Source organism: Dasypus novemcinctus, chromosome 27 (assembly GCF_030445035.2).
Source record: "Dasypus novemcinctus isolate mDasNov1 chromosome 27, mDasNov1.1.hap2, whole genome shotgun sequence".
NCBI classification, from domain to species: Eukaryota; Metazoa; Chordata; class Mammalia; order Cingulata; family Dasypodidae; genus Dasypus; species Dasypus novemcinctus.
In genome coordinates this window covers 7,724,788-7,749,118 of record NC_080699.1, presented here as the reverse complement: position 1 = coordinate 7,749,118, position 24,331 = coordinate 7,724,788, and the positions used below count along the sequence as shown (strand labels likewise).

The 24,331-nt window shown below is 38.7% G+C and overlaps 1 protein-coding gene and 1 non-coding gene across 8 annotated transcripts in view; one reads left to right on the top strand and one right to left on the bottom strand.

Annotated features, from left to right (window-relative positions):
* CEP126 (centrosomal protein 126) overlaps positions 1-24,331 on the bottom strand; it is a 129,983-nt gene that overhangs the window by 92,783 nt on the left and 12,869 nt on the right. Inside the window, exon 1 of one of the 7 annotated variants that reach the window (XR_009183776.1) lies at positions 22,530-22,604. The exons of the other annotated variants lie outside the window; for them this stretch is intronic. The gene's annotated coding sequence lies outside the window, so the exon portion shown is untranslated. Of the gene's footprint in view, positions 1-22,529; positions 22,605-24,331 lie in introns of those variants that run through there. 7 annotated transcript variants of the gene reach the window in all.
* On the top strand, positions 7,357-7,463 carry LOC111762098 (U6 spliceosomal RNA). Its single transcript, XR_002795305.1, has one exon. It is a non-coding gene; the product is annotated as a U6 spliceosomal RNA (small nuclear RNA).

The window sequence follows — 24,331 nt, the reverse complement described above, 5'->3', positions numbered from 1 at the left end:
TTTTTTTTTTTTTGTTAGTCTAGCTACGGGTTTGTTGATTTTCTTGAAGAACCAACTTTTGGTTTTGCCATTGATTCTCTTGTTTTTCTGTTCTCAGGTTCATTTATTTCTGTTCTAATCTTTGTTATTTCTTTCCTTCTGCTTGCTTTGGGTTGGGAAATTTTCATTTATTATTTCCTCAAATATTCTTTCTGCCCCTTTTCCATTCTCTTTTCCTTTTGGGATACGTATAATGCATATGTATGTGTGTTTTATGCTGTCATTCAATTTCCTGAGACCCTGTCCCATTTTTTTCAGTTGCTTTCTCTTCCTTTCTTCTGTTCTTTCAAGTTTATATGCTCTCTGCTAATTCACTTATTTGTCCTCAGCCAATTCAAATCTGCTGTTATATGCCTCTAATGTATTTTTATTCTCATCTATTGTGGCTTTCATTCCCATAAGGTCTGTTACTTTTCTTTGCAGGCTTTCAAACTGTTCTCTATGCTCACCCAGTGTCATCTTAATATCCTTTATATCTTCAGTCATATTGTCCTTCAAGTCCTTCAACTGATTTAGGAGATTTTGTGTGATTATCATTGATTAGTATCCTGTGTCCCATCAGAATTTTTGGTGTGTTCCTTTGGCTGGGTCATATCTTCCTGTTTTTTAGTATGGGTTGTGATTTTTTTGCTGATGCCTGGGCATCTAATTATGCTGGTGATATTATTCTGCCAGTCAGTTGCCCTCTCTTGCCTAGTGGTTTTGTTTCATAGCTCTTCCTTGATTTTTGGTTCAAGTTTTTCTAAAACTTTACGATTGCCCTGGTTAAGTTATCAAAGCAGAGCCAGGGACCCACGACTAGGGCGAAGATCAGATTCACAGGGGCTTGGGAATAGTGAAAAAGAGACAAGCCTTCACCTTCCGGGCCTGCCAGCAGATGGCACTCTTTGGCAAACCTTTCCATGGAGGTGGATCTTTCAACTTCCTCTGGCTGGAGCCCCGAAGCTCATGATTCAAAGCAGGACCCCGCAGCTCAAACTCTCTGATGAGAAACCACACTCGTCCTTCCACCACCCCTCCCACTTCCTGGGGAGGAATACGCCTACTGCCCTCTCACTGGTGGCCACCTGCTGTCAGCTTCAGGGAGGGTGGGGATGGGCGCCTTTCCCAGGTGCCTGGGTGAGTAACTCACAGTTTTCCTTTTAGCGTCTTCTTCTCTGTCCCCAGTCCCTCCTGGATGCTGTGCATGGCACTCTCCTGGTCTGCAGAGCCTAAAAGCAGCTCCCCAGGACAGCTTCTCTCTTCTTCCCCTGTTCTGTAAAAGGGCTGTGCCTTGCCTGACCTACTCTGATGCCATCTTCCTGAAATCCCAGGAAGAAATAATTGTGAGTTCAAAATGAAATACAGCATATCAAAACTTGTTAAAAGCAATTAAAAGATTATTGAAGGAAATGTATAACTTTAAATACTTATAACTCAGAAAAGGAGGACTTATAATCAATTATTTCAGTTTCACCTGATAAAGCTAGAAAAAGAGAGTATCTATACCAAAGTAAGGGGAAAATAATAAAGAGAAAAAAAAATCAATGAAATATTTTAAAAGTATAAAGACAATTACAGTCGAATATTGCTTTTTGAAAATGCTAATAAAATTTATTAGCTCCTAATAAGAATGATGAAAGGAAAAAAAGAAGAGTGAACACAAACTACTGGCATATGAGTAAGAAGCTATCACTATAAATACACAGATATTAAGAGAACTGGGGGAAAGCGGACATGGCTCGACTGATAGAGCATCCTTCTACCATAGGAGGGTCCAGGGTTCGATCCCCAGGGCTTCCCGACCCATGTGGAGCTGGCCCACACACAGTGCTGACACACAGTGCACAAGGAGTGCCAGGCCACGCAGGGGCGCCCCTGTGTAGGGTTGCCCCACGCATAAGGAGTGTGCCCTGGAAGGAGAGCTGCCCCATGTGAAAAAAGCGCAGCCTGCCCAGGAGTGGCACCGCACACGCGGACAGCTGACACAGCAAGATGACACAACAAAGAGATGCAGTTTCCCAGTGCCACCAGATAATGCAAGCGGAAAAAAAAAAAGGTAAGGCAAGTGGATGCAGAAGAATACACAGCAAATGGACAGAGAGCAGGCAATGGGGGGGGGGGGGAAGGGGAGAGAAATAAATAAAATAAATATTTAAAAATAAATAAATAAATAAAAGAACTGGGGAATGGATATGGAAGCTGGCATCAGACTAAGAGGTAGGGCTCAGCACTTTCATAAAAACAAGGGAGAGAGAAACGGACTTGGCCCAGTGGTTAGGGCGCCGTCTACCACATGGGAGGTCCGCGGTTCAAACCCCGGGCCTCCTTGACTCGTGTGGAGCTGGCCCAGGAGCAGTGCTGATGCGCGCAAGGAGTGCCATGCCACACGGAGGTGTCCCCTGCGTAGGGGAGCCCCATGCGCAAGGAGTGCGCCCCGTAAGAGAGCCGCCCAGCGTGGAGGAAAGTGCAGCCTGCCCAGGAATGGCGCCGCCCACACTTCCCGTGACGCTGACGACAACAGAAGCGGACAAAGAAACAAGACGCAGCAAATAGACACAGAGAACAGACAACCGGGGGCGGAGGGAACAAGGGAGAAAGCCAAAGCTGTCCAAGGGACATGCTTTGTGGGTCAGCAGACCAGGACAGGGCTACACAAATTCCAGGAGAGGGAGAGACACAGAAATGAAGCACCTGAAGCAACAGACGTGAACCACCTGACCCCGCTGTGGCTGGGAAGGGCTCCCCTCCCCACCCCAAAGACATTGAGCAGGAGTAAAACCCCTGGCTCGCTGCAGCTGGCTGAAAGGGGAACAGACACCTTCCTCCCTGCCAGCAGTTTCAAGGGAAAAGGGAGGAGGAGTTGGAGGGCTTTTCTTCAGTGAATTTGGCCAGCTGGGCCCACTCTGACTCTGCCCTGGAGATTAAACACAGGCACACAGGAAAGCCCAGCCTGAAACACCTCCATGGGAAGGTGCACAGTGAGAGCCATCTGCTGGCCAGTCTGGAAACTGCATGGACAAAAACTGTTTTCAGTTCTCTCTATCCTAACCTGTGGGAGAAAATCTACACCCCATTAGTGAGTCCCTGGCCCAATTTTGATAACTTAAGCTGGGCAATTTTAAAGAGTTAGCATAGGTTGAAGCAAATATCAAAAAGACCAATTGGGGTGGGGTGGGGGGGGGGGGAACAATATGGAAGAGAGAGAAATTGACCATCAGAGTAAAATTCACCAGCATATTCAGATGCCCAGACATCAGCAAAAAATTACATGCCATGCTAGGTCCTGCCAAAGGAACAAACAAAATATCCTGAAGAGATACAGGATTCAAGACAATTAATCAGTAATAAGCACACAATTCTCCTAAATCAACTCAGAATTTAAAGAAAATATGGCTAAAGAAATAAAGGATATTCTTTGTTTCTGGATGAGCATAAAGACAATTTGGAAGCCGGCAAGGAAAACACCTTATGGGAATGAAAGACATGATGGAGGAGATTAAAAATACATTAGAGGGAAGCAATCTTGGCCCACTGGTTAGAGAGTCCGTCTACCACATGGGAGGTCCATGGTTCAAACCCTGGGCCTCCTTTACCCGTGTGGAGCTGGCCCATGTGCAGTGCTGATGCGTGGAGGGAGTGCCGTGCCATGCAGGGGTGTCCCCACGCAGGAGAGCCGCCCGCGCAGGGGTTGCACCCTGTAAGGAGAGCCTCCCAGCTCGAAGGAAAGTTCAGCCTGTCCAGGAGTGGCGCCACACACATGGAGAGCTGACATCAGCAAGATGATGCAACAAAGGGAAATGCAGATTCCCATGCCGCTGACAACAGAAGCAGACAAAGAATAGGCAGTAAATAGACACAGAGATCAGACAACCAGGGCGGGGGCGGGGGGGGGGGGGGGAGAAGGGGGAGAGAAATAAATAAATAAATAAATCTTTAAAAAAATACATTAGAGGCACACAAGAGCAGATTTGAATTGCTCAAGATAGAATTAGTGATTTTGAAGACAGAACATCTGAACTGGAAAAGAAAGGAAAACAGAGAGAGAAGAGCATGGAAAAAATGGAACATAGACTCAGGGAATTGAATAACAATGCAAAAGGCACAAACATTCACATAATCAGTGTCCCAGAAGGAAAAGAGAATGGAAAAGGGGCAGAAAGACTATTTGAGGAAATAATGAACAAAACTTCCCAACCCTTATAAAAAACATAAATACCAATATCCAAGAAGTACAGCACACCCCAAAAAGAATAAATCCAAATTGACTTACCCAAGACATGTATTATTCAGAATGACAAACATCAGAGATAAAGAGAGGATTCTGAAAGTGCAAGAAAAAGCAAAGCTTCACATACAAGGGAAACTTGATAAGATTAAGTGCTGACCTCACATCAGAAACCATGGAGGCAAGAAGAAAGTGGTATGATGTATTTAAGGTATTGAAAGAGAAAACAGTCAAGAATCCTGTTTCTGGGAAAACAGTCCTTCATGAAAGAGGGTGAGTTCAAAGTCTTCACCGACAAAAACTGACAGAATATGTTACCAAAGGACCAGAATTACAAAAGATACTAAAGGAAGTGCTGCAGCCTGAAAGGAAACAAAACAAAACAAAACAAAACAAAACAAAACAAAACAAAACAAAACAGGGCTACAGATTTGGAGAAAGTATAGAATGAAGATTATTAGATAGGGTAAATTAAAGGATAAGAAGACAGACAATAGAATGATATGACAGCAGAGAGTTGAAGGACAAAATGGATGAAGTAAGTAATGCCTTTACAGTAATAACAATGAATGTAATGGCTTGAATTCCCCAATCAAAAGACATACACTGATAGAATGAATTAAAAAATATAAGCCATCTATATGTTATCTCCAAGAGACTCACTTCAGATGTAAGGACACAACCAGGTGAAAATGAAAGTTTGGAAAAAGATATTCCATGCAAATAATAACCAAGAAAAGAACTGGAGTAGCAAAACTAATATCAGATGAAATAGATTTCAAATGCAAAGCAGTTATAAGGGATGAAGAAGGTTATTATATATTAATAAAAGGTGAAATCACCAAAAAGAAATAACTATACTAAATATTTATGCACCTGAGTGCTCCAAGATACATGAGGCACATACTGGCAAAACTAAAGGGAAAAATTAATGCCTCTACAATAATAGTTGGTGACCTCAATACACCATTCTCAGTATTTGATAGAACATCTGGTCAGAGGATAAAGAAACAGAGAACTCAAATAATATGATTAATGAACTAGATTTGACAGACATCCACGGAGCACTGCACCCCAAAGTAGCAGGATATACATTATTTTCAAGTGCTCATGGATCCTTCTCCAAGATAGACCATATATTGGTTCATAAGAAAAGTCTCAATAAATTTAAAAAGATTGAAATTATACAAAACACTTTCTCTAATCATAATGGAATGAAGCTACAAATCAATAATGGACAGAAAAAGAGGAAATTCATAAATATATAGAGATTAAACAACACACTCTTTAATCAATGGGTCAAATAAATTACAAGCGAATTTGGCAAATATCTTGAGATGAATGAAAATGAGAAAACAACATATCAAAACCTATGGGACAGTGCAAAGGCAGTGCTGAGGGGGAAATTTATAGTCCTCAATGCTTACATTAAGAAAGAAGAAAAAGCTAAAATGGAAGATCTAACTATACAACTAGAGGAACTAGAAAAAGAACAGCAAACTAATCCCAAACCAAGGTAAAGGAAAGAAACAGTATAGATTAAAGAATAAATGAAATCAGAACAAAAAAACAATAGTGCGAATCAGTAAAACCAAAAGTTGGTTCTTTTAGAAGATCAACAAACCCTTAGCTAGACTGACAAAGGAAAAAGAGAGAAGACACAAATAAATAAAATCAGAAATGAAAAGGGGGACATTATCACTGACGCTGTAGAAATAAGAGAGATCATAAGAGGATACTATGAACAACTGTATGCAAGATAACGTAGAGGAGATGAACAATTCCTAGAAACACACGAACCACCTTCGCTGACCCTTGAAGGAATAGAATAGTTTGACACACCAATCTATAGTGAAGAGATTGAAACAGTCATCAAAAACCTCCCAAAGATGAAAAGCCTGGGACCAGATGGTTTCACAGGTGGATTTTACCAATCATTCAAAGACAATCTAATACCATTCTTGCTCAAGTGCCTCCAAAAAATTGAACAGGAAAACATACTACCACATTTATTCTATGAAACCAACATCACCTAGTACCAAAACCAGATAAAGTTACTACAAATAAAGAAAATTACAGACAAATATCTCTAATTAATAAACATGCAAAAACCCTCAACAAAATACTTGAAAACAAAACCCAAAAGATCATTAAAAGAATTATACACCATGATGAAGTGGGTTTTATCTAAGGTATACAAGGGTTGTTCAACACAAGAAAACTAATAAGTGTAATAAACCACATTGATAAATTGAAGAAGCAAAATCACATGATCCTCTTGATTGATGCAGAAAAGGCATTTGACAAAATATAGCACTTGATAAAAACACTTCAAAAGATAGGAATAGAAGGAAGCTTTCTCAATATGGTAAAATACATATGTGAAAAACCTACAGAGAGCACTGTACTCAATGGTGAAAGACTGAAAGCTTTCCCTCTGAGATCAGGAAGAAGGTAAGAATGCTCACTGTCACCATTGTTATTCAATATTGTGCTAGAGGTTTTAGCTAGAGCAATAAAGCTAGATAAAGAAATAAAAGGCACCCAAAGAGGAAAGGAAGATGTAAAACTTTCACTATTCATGGATTATATGATCTTATATCTAGAATCTCCTGAAAAATCCTCAACAAAGCTACCAGAACTAATAGGCAAGTTCAGCAATGTGGTGGGATACAAGATTAATATGCACAAATCAGTAGTGTTTCTTTATACTAATGATGTGCAATCTGAGAGGAAATCAGAAAAAAATTCCCATTTATAATAGCAACTAAAACAATCAAATATTTAGGAATAAACTTAACCAAGGACATAAAGGGTCTGTATTCAGAGAACTACAAAACATTGCTAAAAGAAACCAAAGAAGATTTAAATAAACGGAAGGACATTCTATGTTCATGTCTTGGAAGACTAAATATCATTAAGATGTGAATTCTACCCAATGATTTACAGATTCAATCCAATCCCAATAAAAAGCCCAGCACCTTTTTTGCAAGAAAAAACAATTATTAAATTTATTTGGAAAAGTAAGGGGCCCTGAATAGCCGAAAAGACCTTAAAAAAGAAGAACTAAGTTGGAGGACTCTCACTTCCAGACTTTAAAGCATATTACAGTGCTTGCTTCGGCAGCACATATACTAAAATTGGAACGATACAGAGAAGATTAGCATGGCCCCTGCACAAGGATGACATGCAAATTTGTGAAGCATTCCATATTTTTGGGGGACCTCATTTTTAAAAAATGTAACCTTAAAAAAATAAATAAAGACAAAAAATAATAAAGCATATTAGATAGCTACAGTGGTAAAAACAGCATGGTATAAGCATAAAGACAGACATGTTGACCAATGGAACCAAATCAAGAATTCAGAAATAGACCCTCTAATATACAATCAAGTGATTTTTGATAAGGCAGAAAGCCCTCCCAACTGGGCCAGAACAGTCTATTCAACAAATGGTGCTGGGAGAACTGGATATCCATATACAAAAGAAAGACAAAGGAACTCTATCTTACACCTTATGCAAAAATTAACTCAAAATGGATCAAGGACCTAAATATAGAAGTAAAAACCATAAGACTCTTAGAAGAAAATGTAGGAAAACATCTTCAAGATATTGTGGTAGGTGGTAGTTTTTTAAACCTTACACCCAATGCACAAGCCACAAAAGAAAAAACAGATAGATGGGATGTCCTCAAATTTAACATTTTTGCACCTCAAAGGGCTTTGTAAAAATGGCAAAAAGGCAGTCAACTGAATAGGAGAAAACATTTGGCAATCACATATCTGATAAAGTTTTAATATTCATGACACACAAAGAGATCACACAACTCAACAATAAAAAGACAAACTGCCCAATTAAAATACGGGCAAAAGATTCAAAAAGACAATTTCTCAAAGAAGAAATACAAATGGCAAAGAAACGCATGAAAAAATGTTCAACATTACTAGCAATTAGGGAAATGCAAAATTTTTTTTTTTAAACTACAATGAGATATCATTTCATACCTATTAGATTAATCACTATAAATAAGTTGGAAAACTGTAAATGTTGAAGAGGATGTGGAAAGAAAGGAATGCTTATTCACTGTTGGTGGGAATGTAGAATGGCACAGTCACTGTGGAGGACTGTTTGGCAGTTTCTAAGGACGTTGAATATAGACTTGCCATGTGACCCAGCAATACCATTACTAGGTATATACCCAGAAAAACTGAGAGCAGAAATACAAACAGACATCAACATAGTGATGTTCACAGTGGTATTAGTCACAACTGCCAAAAGCTAGAAACAATACAGGTGTCCATCAACTGAAGAATGGATAAACAAGTTGTGGTGTATACACACAAAGGAATATTACACAATTGTAAGAAGAAATGTAGTGAAGCATATGACATATGGATGAACTTGGAGGACATTATGTTGAGTGAAGCAAGCCAGACACAAAAGGACAAATAATGTATGATTGTGCTATTATGAACTAAATATATTGGGTAAACTCATGGAGTTGGTAATTAGAATATATGTCACCAGAAAATAAAAGGAGGTGAGAGAATGCAAAGCTAAGGGTTAATCTGTGCAGAATTGATAAAAAAGTTACTTGTAAATCTTTGGAAATGAATAGAAATGGTGATGGGAAGTGGATGTGGCTCAAGTGATAAGAGATTCCACCTACCATGTAGGAGGTCCGGGGTTTGATACCCAGGGCCTCTTGGCCTGTGTGGTGAGCTGGCCCACATGCTGTGCTGATGCATGCAAGGATTGCCGTGCCCCTGCAAAAGGGTGCCCATGTGCAAGAAGTGCGCCCCACAAGGAGAGCTGCCCCACGTGAAAAGCGCAGCCCTCCCAGGAGTGGTGCCACATATATGGAAAGCTGACACCGCAAGATGATGCGACAAAAAGAGATACAGATTCCCAGTGCCGCGTGACAAGAATGGAAGCGGACACAGAAGAACACACAGCGAATTGACACAGAGAGCAGACAAGGGTGTGTGTGTGGCGGGGCGGAGAAGGAAACAGAAATTAATAAAATAAATCTTAAAAAAAAAAAAAGAAATGGTGAAAGAATATCATGGTGATCGTAACTAGCAGAGCCATTGTATGGGTATGACAATGGTTGAAATGGAAAGTCTAAGATCATGTTATTACTTGAAGAAAAGTAAAAAACTGTAACATGGGACTGTATAAAATAGTAAAACCTCATGTAAAACATGAATATGGGTGATATTGCATATATAAGACTGTTTTTACAAAATATAATACAAATAAACCAGAGAAGAGGAAAACGAATATCAGTTATGTATAACTGGGGAAGCACAGAGAGACTGATAAGTGATGAGTTTTGTTTGTTTTTTATTATTATTTGAATAATGAAAGTGCTTTAAGATTGACTGAAGTGATGAATGCACAAATATGTGATTATACTGAATTCCAATTACTGTTACTTTGGATTGATTTATGCTTTATTAATATGTTATCAATAAAACTGATTTGTTAAAAAAAGAATTAAAGGGGATATTATGAAGGAATTCATGCTAATAAATTAAACAACTTAGATAAAATGAACCAATTTCTTGAACGACACAACTTAGTAGAACAGATACAGAAGAAAAAGAAAATAGAACTCAAGAAATTAAGTATGTAATTAAAAAGCCTCCCCCCACAAAAAAACCTCCAGGTTCAAATATTTTACTAGTATTTTCTGTCAGACATTTAAAGCACATGCAAATTTTTCCAGAATATAGAGGTGGAGGAATAACTTCCTAATGTGTTTTATAAAGCCAGAATAACCCTAATATGAAAACCTGACAAAGACATTACAAGAAGTTTATTTAGACCAATAACTTTCATAAACATTACACAAGATCCTTCACAAAATATTAATAAATAAAATCCAGTAATTTATGAAAGGGATCCTATATCATGACCAAGTGAGGCTTATCCACAGAAGGCAAGGTTGGCTTAACATTTGAAAAGTAATCAGTGTAATTTACCATATTGACAAAAAGAAAAGAAAAGAAACTATACAATCATCAAAATAGATGCAGCAAAAGGATATGACAATACTCAATGCAAATCATGATAAGAACTCTCAGCAAACCAGGAATGGAAGGAAACTTCCTCAATCTGTTAAAAGCCATCTACCAAAAACTTTCAGCTAGCATCAAAGTTAATGGTGAAATAGTGGATACTTTCTTCCAACAAAGAACAATGTAAGAATTTCCACTCAGGTTGCATCTATTCCCCATTTTAATGGAGTTCTAAAAAGTTCAATAAAGCAAACAAAGAAATTAGGCATGTTGATTTGGAAGGCAGAAATTGAACAGTCTTTATTCGCAGATGACATGATTATTTAAAGAAAATCCCAAGGAATTTATAAAATAATTTCTATACCTATTAAGTGAATTTAACAAGATCTTAGAATACAACCTCAATATAGAAAAATCAGTTATATTTCTATATATTGGCAGCAAACAATTTAGCAAAAGACATGCAAAACCTCTATGTGGAAAACCAGAAAATGCTGATGAGAGAAATTAAAGCCAAAGGGGGGTGAGGGGTGGGTGGGGAAGAAGAAGAAGAAGAAGAAGAAGAAGAAGAAAGAAGAAGAAGAAGGGAGGGGGAGGGGGGGGAGGGGGAGGGGGGGGAGGGGGAGGGGGAGGGGGGGTGAGGGGTGGGTGGGGAAGAAGAAGAAGAAGAAGAAGAAGAAGAAGAAGAAGAAAGAAGAAGAAGAAGGGAGGGGGAGGGGGAGGGGGAGGGGGAGGGGGAGGGGGAGGGGGAGGGGGAGAAAACAAAAAGAAAAATGGAGATATATGCCATATTCATGGATTTCATGGATTGCAAGGCACAAAACTGTCAAGATATCAGATCTCCCTATATTATTCCAGAGTCATAATAACGTCATTCAAAATCCCGGCAGGTTTACCATATAAAAAAGGAAAAATACCTAGAATGGGCAAAAGATCTTGAAGAAAAAGTTGGAAGCTGCATACTACCTTATTTTAAAACTTTTTATGAAGCAGTGGTTTTCAACTGGGATCAGTTTTGGTTCTGACACCAAGAGGACATCTGGCAATGTCTGGAGACATTTTTAACTGTCATGATTTGGTGCTGCTGCTGACATCTTGTGGGTATGGGTTAGGGATGCTGCTAAACATCCTACAAGGCACACGACACCCACAACAAAGAATCATCCTATCCAAAATGTCAGTAGTGCTCCTAATTGAGAATTTCTGCTAAAACTCTACAATAATCAAGGGCACATAGTATTGGAAAGATAAATTGACCGAGGGAACAGAATACAGTGTCCAGAAACTGACCCATACATATATGGTCAATTGATTTTCAACAAAGGAGCCAAAGCTACCTAATAAAGAATGGATTTTTTTCCCCTCAACAAATGTTGTTGGAGCAACTAGATAAACAAATGGGAAAAATGAATCTCAACACTTACATCATACCATACACAAATACTTTGAGATGGATGATATAAAAGCTAAATCTATTAACTTTCTAGGGGATAGGCAAATATGTCTTAGGCTACAAAAAACACTAATGATAGAACAAAAAAAATTGAAAAACAGTACTTCCTCAAAATTTAAAACTGCTCTTTTGAAAGATTTCATTAAGTGAAAAAGCAAGCCACACATTGGAAGAATACACTATAGCACAGATCTTTGACAAAGGACTTGGATTCAGAAAATATTCTTTAAAAATCTTACAATTTAATAATAAAAGACAGACAGCCCAATAAAAAGTGGACAAAATATTAGAACAGACACTTAACAACAACAAAAAGATACATAAATGGCCAATCAGGGTACTGCAAACCAAACCATTTCATACCTATTTCATGGCTGATTTAAAAAAAAAAAAAAAACTGACTGGGAAGATTAGGAAGCAATGGAATGGTTAGTCCTTTCGGAAAAGTGACCATTTCTTATACAGTTAAACATATATCTACTCTAACACCCAGCAATTTCACTTCTGGGTATTTACCATATGTGGTCATATGAAAACATATTTTCACAAAAAGATTTCCTACTTCTGATACTGCTTTGGGTATTCTCTCATGTTTTACCACTTCAGCTTGAATTTGCTTTCAACCAGCAGCTTTATTACTAATAGTTCCAAATGAGAACACAAATGTCTATCAATAGGAGAATGGGTAAACAAACTGGGAATAATCTTACAATGGAATTCCACTCAGCAATACTAAAGAATGAACTGTAGATATATGCAACAACATGAAAGAATCACAACAGTAAGTCAGAAAGAAGCCAGAAAGAAAAGTGCACAAACAGGCAAAACAAAACTAATCTATGATGATAGGAATCAGAAGTGGTTGCTCTCAGGGGTGGGGACTGACTGTAAGGGAAACTGAGAGCATATGCAAGTGAATGAGCGTAATGGCAGATATGGAGTAAGACGTTCAGTTTGCACAGACATGACCATATGAAGAATGGAATGAGAGAAAGGGCTATAAGATAAATGGTTTGAGGAATCTGGCCCTGGTGGGGTCTTAAAATTGCTAAAGTCAGGGTATTAGAGGAAGTCACATGAGAGAGAAAAACCATGGATCAGAGACTGAGATGCTGAAATTGACATTTTGGAGATGGAGGAGTAACTGGTAAAAGCAAAATCTAGGAAATGAGTAAGGGCCTGGGCAGCGAGATGAGGTACCATTGAATAGGCGAAGTTTGAGAAAATGACAGACTACCAAGTAGGACAGATGGTCTACGCAAATACTGAAATTTCCCAGAACAATCTCTGAAATAGTGGTAGAGAGACTAAAACTTTCAAGGAATGTCTTAGTCATCTGTAGACAACTGCAGTAAGGAGAGAGGGTAGTGTGCCATACAGAATGATGGCATTCTTCAAAAGAGCTGGGGGATTTTAAGGAGCAATGGTCAGAAATGGCAGTGAGGAGCAAGGATGACTCCTTATCCTTTGTAATGGTCTGAAGCTGTATGGACTCCAGAAAACTATGTTCTTAACACTAATCCATGCCTGTTGGTGAAAACCTGTTCTAAGTAGGGCCATTCATTTGATTAAGTTACTTCAGTTAAGGATGGGTCCTAATACTCTTACTTGAGTCCTTTATAAGAAAAGGAAATTTAGATGAGGGAGATGGCCATGGAAGCAAGAAACTGAAAGCAAGGGAACCTGGAAGAGAAGGAAGAGCCCAGCAGATGCGACCATGAGCCTTGCCATGTGACAGAGGGGCCCAGGATTGCCAGTAGCCAGTCTTTGGGAAGCAAGCATAACCTTGATGATGCCTTGATTTGGATATTTTTCTCAGCCTTGAAACTTTAAACTTGTTAATTAATAAATCCCCACTGTAAAAACCAACCCATTTCTCGTGTATTGCTTCTAGCAGCCTAACAGACTAAAGCATCCCTCATCCTTTATATCTGTCAAATACTTACAAGTCTCTTCACACTTGTTACAATATTGCCTTCTATCTCAAACTCACATCCTTAATCATAGAGAAAACAGAAGCCATGAGCAGAGTACTTGCTACATACTTAAAAAATTATTTGCCTTCACATTTACTTCAATTTGAGGTTCTAGGAACAATTTCTTATACAATCACGTTTTCAATTGCTTTATTATTCTTTTTTTGTCTTCCAAAGTTTTCCACGTTTACTTTCTTCCCAAAGGTACTGTACATGTCTTAATTGTTTATATGATTGCTGATGCTGGATGAAGGAATATGATCAGGGTGCTAGAGACTGATATAGAGAGAAACTTTGGGAAAGATCACTGACAAAGGAATGGTATGTCACTATATCTAAGGCAACCTATGAAAAAGGAATAATAATAATAAACATACATTAAGTGCTTGCTCTGGCCAGGAACTGAGTAGGCTAAGCATTTTATGTGCATTATCTCATTTTAATCCACAGTAGCTCTCTGAAGTGAATATTTTACAGGTGAAAAAACTGGAGTCTTAGAAAGGTTATTTGCTGAAGGAACTCAGTGGGAGAATTGGAAATTTAAAGCAGGCAGTTTGATTCTGTTTTTTTTCCATCTTTTAAATTTTATTTTATTTTTTATAGCAATGTTACAAGTTACTCTGTTAATACAAGATAACAACTATAATAACAATAAATCTGCTGTAGTCCATGGTTATACTCTCCCTTATTTTTGTTCATTCCTCAGTCTTGAGGGATTTGGGATGATGTCCACTCTGCTTCAGGCTGAGAGGGGATATAGAGATTATGGGGCAGAGGAAAGGAATTGTTTTGCTTGCAGCTGAAGATATTCCTTGTTTTGGGGATGGAACATGTCCATTATTATCATTTTGTTAGTTGTCCAGGCAAGTCCAAACAACTGGAGAGTAAGAGTTGGCTGCAACTCTGCTGGGTTTCAGGGTTCAAGTGGCAGAGGAACAATCCAAAGATATGTCTCTGAGAAATGTATTTAACAGGTATGTTGAAAATTATAGGTACAAAGAAAAGGAGTAGAAGAATCATGATTAGGAGATTTCTGGGGGAAAAGATTTTCAAAAATTCCCAAACAGGGCCTGCTGAGGGGGTGTTTATCCACACATGGCACAAGTCTGTCCTCCCATGGCTTTCTACGCCTAACTTTATCATAGTACTTATCTCACTAAGTTGTAATTATCTGCTGATTTTCTGTGTTGCTTATTAGATTCTAACTGCCATAGGAAGGACAGTATCTGTATCCACACATATCATAGTGCTTGGCACATAGCAGGTTCTCAAGAGGCTTGCTGAATGAAAGAATGAATTGCATTTTTTTTTTTAGATATTGAGGCTGGGGCTTGAATCTAGGACCTAGTATGTGGAAAGCTGGCACTCAAACACTGAGCTACATTGGCAACCCTAAGTTGGTTTTTTCATTTGTTTGCTTGTTTTTCTTTTTGTTTTAGGAGGCACCAGGGACCAAACCTGGGACCTCCCATGTGGGAAGCAGGTGCTTAACTCCTTGAGCCACATCTGCTTCCCTGAATTGCATTTTAACTTTCCGTCCCATCAGACTACAAATTCATTGAGTAAGGGAATGAAATTTTGATTTCTGGAATTTCTGGTCCTAACCAGAATTGCACCCGGTAGATGCCTAAAAAATGACTGCTGAATGAATGATTGATCATTGTCAACTACAAATATGATCAGAGTACTTTTAAAGCAGTTACCTATTACTTAATAATTTATCTGCTGGGGACATCACAGTAAGTTAAAAACTACACAGTCTACCCAGTTATTTTATAATCTGGAGATACAAGCTAAGAAAAACCAAGTAAACAAAGCATTGCTAATTATAAGTGCTGTGAAGTAAGGAAACTCTAGTATGAGACAGGGAACCAGAGGATCTACTTTACATAAGGGAAACAGGGACTGTTTCTCTGGAGACGTGGCATTTAAGCTAAAATTTTCAGAATAGGGAGACCAGCCATGCAAAGACTGGAGAAAAGAGTTTTATAGGAAGAAGGAATAACCCGCAAAAGCCCTGAGTTGGGAGGAAAGAAATAAACTTAGCATGTTTGAGAAATTGAGAAAATACTACCAGTTCAACAAGGTTTGGCAGCAAGGAATGATGGATTTATTTCTGAATCTAAGAGGTGGATTATCCTTGCTATAATCACAAAGCCATTGTTAGCAAATTACCATCACTATTGTTTCATACTGTTCAACAGTGGTCCTGTTCTCTGGGCTAATATGTAGAGAGACAGTAGTAATTATTTCATATAATATTTTCCAGTATCATAGGAAATAAAGCCTGTGCTAGTCTGAATCAAATTAAACCAGGGATAGAATGTGACCAATAAGAAAGTTTATGCTCTTGAACTCAATGAAAGTCTCCATAAAAATAATTTTTAATAAGTAATGTTAGCAATGATTAATAGTTCTTTCCTTTACTCATTTAACGACTAGTTGCTGAATTTCTTTTATGTTATTATGTGCTAGGCACTTTGGTAAGTGCAATGGGTGTTAAAAATGAGTGAGAGAGCTTTTCTACCTTTGTAAAATTTGGAGTTGGAATATTACATTCCTGTTTCCCATTAACTCTAAAATTAGCCTTTTTCATAGAAGAAATATGGTTGTTCTTAGCCACTTTGGAAGGGTCTGTTTACATGTGCAGTTCTGCCTCCTGAAACATGCAACCTTGGCTCAAGTGAACCACGTCATCAAATGACAGCCGTAAGCCAGACTGTTGTGGTTTCCCAGGAGACATCAGCCACGGGGTATCATGTTCTTGGGATGGAAAGACTTGAAGTGGTGAGCAAATAACCAGCACGGCAACAAGCTTTAACTAGGGCGCCTAAGCAGTACTGATGAGAGCCCTCAAGTCCTGGCAGCACACGCTGCCCTGACGAGCTGCCTTTTTTTTTCTGGGTGGAATCATATTTCAGAATTAGGTTGTTACAACTTCTAGAAATATGATCAAATTTAAATTAAAAAAACTGTATTTTGAGATATGTAGAAATTATATTTAAAAAATATGGACAAAGTATCAACTTTGAAAAGAAAAAAAACTGCAATTGGAGAACAGCTTTTAGGAATTAAACATGCAACATTTCGAACAAACAAACAATGCTAATAGTCATTATGAAATAAAACTAAACCCAAGAGAGTAGTGTGAGTTTTTACTGCTTGGCAAAGAAACATATGTGTAACAGATTTGTAGTAATATTGTAATTGCCAAAACTGAAATTATTTGAAATCCCAAAAATCTAGATCCAAAATGATACTTTCCAATTGTCCACTTTTTACTTGACTGAAAAAAAAAAATTAAAAGTCAAACATAACTGATAACACAGTATTTGAGGGGAAAACACTCAAACAACAAAGATTTATTTCAGATTTACTAGATAGAATTAGTAATATACATAACACAAAGGAAAAATATAACACCTCATTCATCTCTAAAGACTGAGGTATCAGTCAAAATAAATACATCAATACCAATTAACTAAAGTTCACAAATCATAATCATAAGAGTCCCATAGATTCTTATTCACAGCCCATTTACTTTTATCTTAGATTCAGTCCCAACAAAATTCTGTTTATTCTGTTATAAGGTAGTAGAAATAGCAAAAGAGACAAGGTAGCTTCTAGAGGAAGAATTACTAACATCAAAAAGAAACAATCGCTTCTACTTCTGAGAAGATGGAGCAGACATACTTTTCAGTATTTCTCCTACTACGTATAAGTAAAATCCCTGGACTTTATGTATAAAGCAAATATAGGAAGACGCTGAGAGATGGAGAGGCGGCGGACCGGCCGGGGACTTCAGACCTGAGGAACGACATGCAGTGGCGTCCTGGGCTTTCTTCTTGCTTCTAGATTCCAGACTCGGAGCAGAAGCAGGCAGCAAACCAGAAACGCTAAGAGGCCCAGGCAAAGAAAAGGCTTCAACGAAAGCTTGTTCTGGAGAATGAAGAAAAGGGAGGCCTAGCAAGACAGAAACTTCTACACAATAAATATACTACTCCATTCGAACAGCACAAAACAAACAAAACTATGGCTCCATTCTAACCCATGCCAGCAAAGGACAAGTGGGGAGTTCAGGCGGTCACCTTGCCAGGCTGAAATAAGGTGTCCCACTCCTCCTGCTGGCATGGTGTTAGAGAAGGCTCCGTAGGGAGCTAGGGTTTCCATCCCTCTCCGGTAGTAACAAGGCCCTGCCCCCTTTCCAGTATAAGTAAAGACTATGGGGTGGGGTGGGGTAGTAACAAGCTGTCCCTATCTCCTCCCAGCAGGAGCGCATCAAAGGCAGCCTCCTGGAAATACGGCCTCTCTCCACCATCAGGCCTAACAAGGCCACTCCTACCGTGGTGACAATGGAGAGAGCTGGCACTCCTAACACATCCAGCAGTAACAAAGAGCCCCTAGTGGTGTTAGCGAAGGGTGAGTGGCGAACCTGGGCTTTTACCTCTGCCTGTCAGCAAGAAGGCAGTGCCTGCCTTTCCTGGCTGGAGTGGTGTCGGTCAGTCAAAATGGAAGGTTTGCATAAGATCCAGCATATCATAATATAAAATGAAAATATACAGGTTTCAATAGAAACATCACTTGCCATTCCAAGAGCAAGTAAGATCTCAAAGTGAATGATAAATGGAAAGCCATAGATGCCAATGTCAAGATGACAGAGATGTTAGAATTACCTGACAAAGACTTTTAAGCAACCATAATAAAATTGTTTCAATGAGCAATTACAAACATATTTGAAACAAATGAAATATAAAAAGTCTCAGAAAATATATAAAATATAAAGAACCAAATGGAAATTTTAGAAATGAAAAATGCAATTTAAAAAACCCAGTGGATGGGCACAATAGTAGAATATAGGGGACAGAAGGACGAATCAGTGAATTGGTAGACAGAACAACAGAAACAGTATAATCGCTTTGAAAACAGAAGGAAAACAGACTTTAAAAAAATGAACAGAGCCTCAGGGACCTGGCGAGATCTAACACTCCTGTCACTGGAGTCCTGAAAGGAGGAAAGAGGGAAGGGTTGATAGAATCCTCAGAGAAACAATGGTTGAACACTCCCTGAATTTGGCAAGGAACATGACCCTACAGATTCAGGAAGCTGCGCAAACGCCAATTAATCCATGCTGACACATACCATAATTAAACATTTGAAAACCAAAGACAAGGAAATAAGTCTTGAAAGGAGCCAGAGAAAAATGACACTTTATCAATAGGGGAAAAACAATTGACAGTAGATTTTTCATCTGAAACCAGGGAAACCAGAAGGAAGTACCACAGTATTTTTCAGGTGCTGCAAGAAAAGCACTATCAACCCAGAATCCTCTACTCTGTGAAAATATCCTTCAGGAATGAAGGGAAAATCAAGAAATTCTCAAATGAAGGGAAACTAAGATAATTTGTCACCATGAGACCTACACTAAAAGAATGATTAAAAGAAAATCTCTAAATGGAAAGGAAATAATAAAAGAAGGAAACTTAAACCATCATGAAGGAAGAAAGAAAATACTAAGTAAAAGTTTGGGTGCCCAAGTGCAACGGCAAAGATCAACAAGGAAGGATGGTCCAATAATGAGCCCTTGATACTGATGACTGTGCTTAGGAACCTGTGTGCCTGAAAAATGAAGGAGGTCTAGAGCTGCAGGGTGCCTAAGAGTTACCTCCTGAGAGCCTCCATGTTGCTCAAATGTGACCACTCTCTAAGCCAAACTCAGTATGTAAATGCATTACCTTCCCCCCAATGTGGGACATGACTCCTGGGGATGAGCCTCCCTAGTGCCAAGGGATTACTACCAATCACTACCTGGAGAAGCAACTAGAAAGAGACCTTGAATGAAAGGGTTAACTCAGACCAGGAGACTATCTCAACCTACATGTTGGATCAAGTGTTAAATACTACTCTTTGACCTTGAATAAAAGGGGGAAATGGCAAAGACAAATGAGTTGATATGGCTAAGAGTCTTCCAAAAAAAGTTGGGAGGTCATCAGAGGGGTTGCGCTTATGCACGCCTCAGCAGGACCCCAGAAAAAGCCAAAATAGATACAACCCTAGGTACTGGTTCTCCTGTGGGCTATGGAGATCCACAATGTATATAATCATGCCAGATGGATTTGGAGCTCTGTGCCATGTCAGAGGGCCCTACTTTGGAATTTGTGTTCCTTAGTGTGACAGAGCTGGACTCAGCTGGACTTAGTGTGACAGAGCTGGACTTTTCTACACATGTCTCTTCTTTCACTTTTATCGAACCTGTTGTTGGTGCTAGGGATGGTCCATACTCAGGAGACTTGAATCTCTGGACTGCCCATGTGCCAGCTGGGCCCTGAGCCTCAGCAGAGTGGTCACTTCTACTCTCTGGTTTGATGGTGTTACCCAGGTCAGCTAACAGGGAGGTGAAGATGGTCAACCACCACACCAGGGAATCAAGAGTGCCTACAACTGTAAGCAGAGGAATTGCATCCATCATCCATGTGGAATCTAAACCCCCTCTTGATCTAGAGGAGGAGTGGATATCACCATCCCAGGGTCCACAGAATGAAGGAATAAAATATGGATTAGAGTGAGCTTACTGATATTCTACTATAAAACTATTGTGACGAGTAATAGAAGAAATTTTAGCATTGAGGTTGAGAACGTGGCCACAGTAGTTGCTGAGGGCAGGAAGAGGGTAGAAGAGATGTGATGTGGGGGCATTTTTGGGATTTCAAATTGCCTCAATGATACTGTAGGGTCAGATGCTGGATTTATATATCCTGCCATAACCCACTGAATGTACTGGGGGCGAGTGAGAACTACAGGGTAAACTATTATCTGTGTAGTGCAGCAGTGCCCCAAAATGTGTTCACTGAGTGCGATGAGGGTGCCGCAATGATAAGGGAGGTTGTTGGTGTGGGAGGAGTGGGGTGGGGGGAGTGGGGGGTATACAGGAACCTCATATTTTTTAGTGTAACATTTTTTTTGTGATTTATATATCTTCAAAAAAATACAATTTACAAAAATGATGTGGGGAGTTGGGAATGGGTTATATGAGAACCTCTTATGTTTTTTGTTTTTTTATGTTTTTTAATGTAACATTCCTTGTGATCTATTAATTTAAAACATTTGAAAAAATAAATTAATTTTTAAAAGTTTGGGTAAATTCTCTCTTTCTATTGAGTTTTCTAAATAATGTTTGGTGGTTGCAGCAAATATAATATTGTCTGATATGGCTCTAAATGTATAGAAGAAATACTTGAGAGAATTATAAATGTGGGAGGGTAAAAGGATGTAAAGAGAGGTAAGATTTCCATATTTATTCAAACTAGTAAAATGATGCAACAGTAGATTGTGGCAAGTTGTTTATCTATAATGTAACACCTAGAGTAACTGCTTAAAAAGCGATATAAACAACTGACAGATGAAAAAACAAAATGTGGTATAGATATACAATGGAATATTAAGAAGAAATGAAATCAGGATGCATATGACAACATAGATGAATCCTGAAGACATTATGTTGAGTGAAACAAGCCAGATACAAAAGAGCAAACACTGTATGGTCTCACTAATATGAACTAAATACAATGTGTAAACACACTGAGTTAAAAATCTAGAGTATAGGTTACTAGGAGATAGAATGAGGGTTGAGAAGGGGATTTGATGCTTACTGTCTATAGAATTTTTCATAAGGTTGATTGTAAATATGTGGAAATGGATAGAGTTGACTGTAACACATTATAGTAAGTATAATTAATACCACTGATTTATATACATAATCGTGGCTGAAAGGTCTAGGTGTAAATGTTAATAGAAGGAAAGCTAGAGGATAAACATGAGACTGTATAACATAGTTATTTTGGTGGTGGATGAGGAAAGTGGTTGATAAAAGAATGCTCTTCCAAATATATATCGCACTAAAGCAAAGTATCAGCAACAGAGGGGTGTATGAGTATACTGTATTTTTTATTGACTTTCCTGAAAACCTACACCTTTTCTAATAAAAACAAAACAAAACAAAACATAGACCTGTACAACATAAACAGTGAACACTATTGTAAATAATGGACTATAGTTAATAGTACAATTATAAAAATGTTCTTTCAGGAATTATAACAAATGTACCCCACTAATACAAGGTGTTAACCATAGGGTAGGGAGCAGATGTGGCTCAAGTGACTGGGTGCCTCCCTCCCCCATGGGAGGTCCTGGGTTTGGTTTAGTTTCCAGTGCCTCCTAAAAAAAAAAAAAAAGACTAGCAGACTAGCAGACACAGGATCACTCCACCAGCAATTCATAGCATCCTAAATGTACATGTACCAAACAACAGAACTATAAAATACATGAAGCGTAAATTGTACTGAGAGGAGAAAGAGACAAATCTACAACTACAGTTGGGGATTTCAACATCCCTCTCTCAACAACTGATAGAATAACTAGGGAGGAAATCAGCGAGGATATAACAGAACTCAACAACACACTACCAGTCAAGAGGATCTCTTCAGCATTTGTAGAATACTTCATCCAACAACAGCTGAAGACATTCTTTTCAAGTGCCTAGAGAACATATATCAAGACAGATCATACCCCCAAATTTTAAAAGAATTGAAATATTTTAAATCTGTGTGTTCTTGGACCATAATGAAATCAAACTAGAAACCAAAAACAGATACAGGAAAATATCCAAACACTTGGAAACCAAACAACACATTTCTAAATAATCTATAGGTCAAAGAGAAAACTTAAAGGGAAATCAGAAAATACAATGAATGGCATGAAAATGAAAATACTACATATCAAAATTTGTAGAACAAGCTTAAGCAGTATGGAGAAGAAAATTTAAATTAAATAATTACCTTAGAAAAGAGGAGGGAAGTGGATGTGGCTCAGGCAACTGAGCTCCCACCTACCACATGGGAGATACAGGTTCGGTTCCCTGTGCCTCCTGGAGAAGACACGCAAGACTGCGAGCTGATGAGATGGGCTGGCATGGTGAGCTGATGCAGCAAGATGACGCAACAAAGTGACACAGTGAGGAAACACAATGAGAGATGCAACAAAGCAGAGAGTGTAGGTGGCTCAGGCAATTAAGTGTCTCCCTCACATGGGAAGTCCCAGGTTTGGTTCCCAGTGCCTCCCAAAAGAAGACCAGTACACAACAAACAGACATGATGAATGCAAACAAATGAGTGGAGGGGGAGAAATAAATAAATAAGTCTTTAAAAAAAAAGGCAAAGTCGCAAATAAATAATCTAAGCTGCAACAAGAACTTAATAAAAAAAAGAACAAAAATAAGCCTAATGCAACCAGAAGGAAATAAAGATAAAAGCAGAAATGAATGAAATTGATAAACAAACAAAATAACAGAGAAAACCACTGAACGAGGGATCTGGTTGGTTCTTTGAAAAGATAAGTAAAATTGACAAACATCTAGCAAGACTGACAAATGAAAAAGAGAGGAGAAACCCATTACTAATATCAGCTATGAAAACAGGGCATACCACTACAGACACTGCAAGACATCAAAAGGATAATAAGAGTATATTACAAACAACTCTACACACATAAATTTGACAACTTAGGTGAAATGGACCAATTCCTCAAAAAATATAAACTATCAGACCTTATGTAATATGAAAGAGATAATTTCAATAGCCTTACAACCATTTAGGAAATGTAATTAGTGATTAAAATCTGCCAACAAAGATATTTCTAATCCAGACAGTTTCAGCGGAAAATTTTACCAAACATTTAAAGAAAGTTAACATCAATTCTACCATAATATCTCTCTAAAATGGAAGAGTAGGGAATACTTCCCAATTCTTTTTATAAAGCTGGTATTATCCTGAAACCAAAACTAGACAGACAGTACAAATATAAGAAAATTATAGACCATTATTTCTCATAAATATAGACACAAAAAACAGTTATTAGTAAACAGAATTCAGCAATATAAAGAATTACATACCATACTAAGTGGGGTTTATTTCAGGGATGGTTCAATACTTGAAAAGCAATGTAAGCCACCACATAAACAGGCTAAAGAAAAAAATCATATGACCATATCAATTGATCCAGACAAAGCATTCGACTAAATCAACAGTCATGATAAAAACTGTCAGAAAAGTAAGAATAGAGGGAAACTTCCTCAATTTGATAAAGGTCATGTACAAAAAAATCTACAGCTAATATTACACAAAATTGTGAAATGACTTAATGCATTCCCCCTAAAATTGAGAACAAGGCAAAATGTCGGGAAGCAGACTTGGCCCAATGGATAGGGTGTCTGCTTACCACATGGGAGGCCCAAGGTTCAAACCCGGGCCTCCTTGACCCCGGTGTGGAGCTGGCCCACGCGCAGTGCTGATGCGTGCAAGGAGTGCTGTGCCCTGCAGGGGTGTCCCCCGTGTAGGGGAGCCCCACGCGCAAGGAGTGCGCCCCGTAAGGAGAGCCGCCCAGCGCGAAAGATAGTGCAGCCTGCCTAGGAATGGTGCTGCACACACGGAGAGCTGACACAGCAAGATGACACAACAAAAAGAAACACAGATTCCTGGTGCCACTGATAAGGATAGAAGCTGTCACAAAAGAACACACAGTGAATGGACACAGAGAGCAGACAACTGGACAGAGGGTGGGGGGGAGTGGAGAGAAATAAATA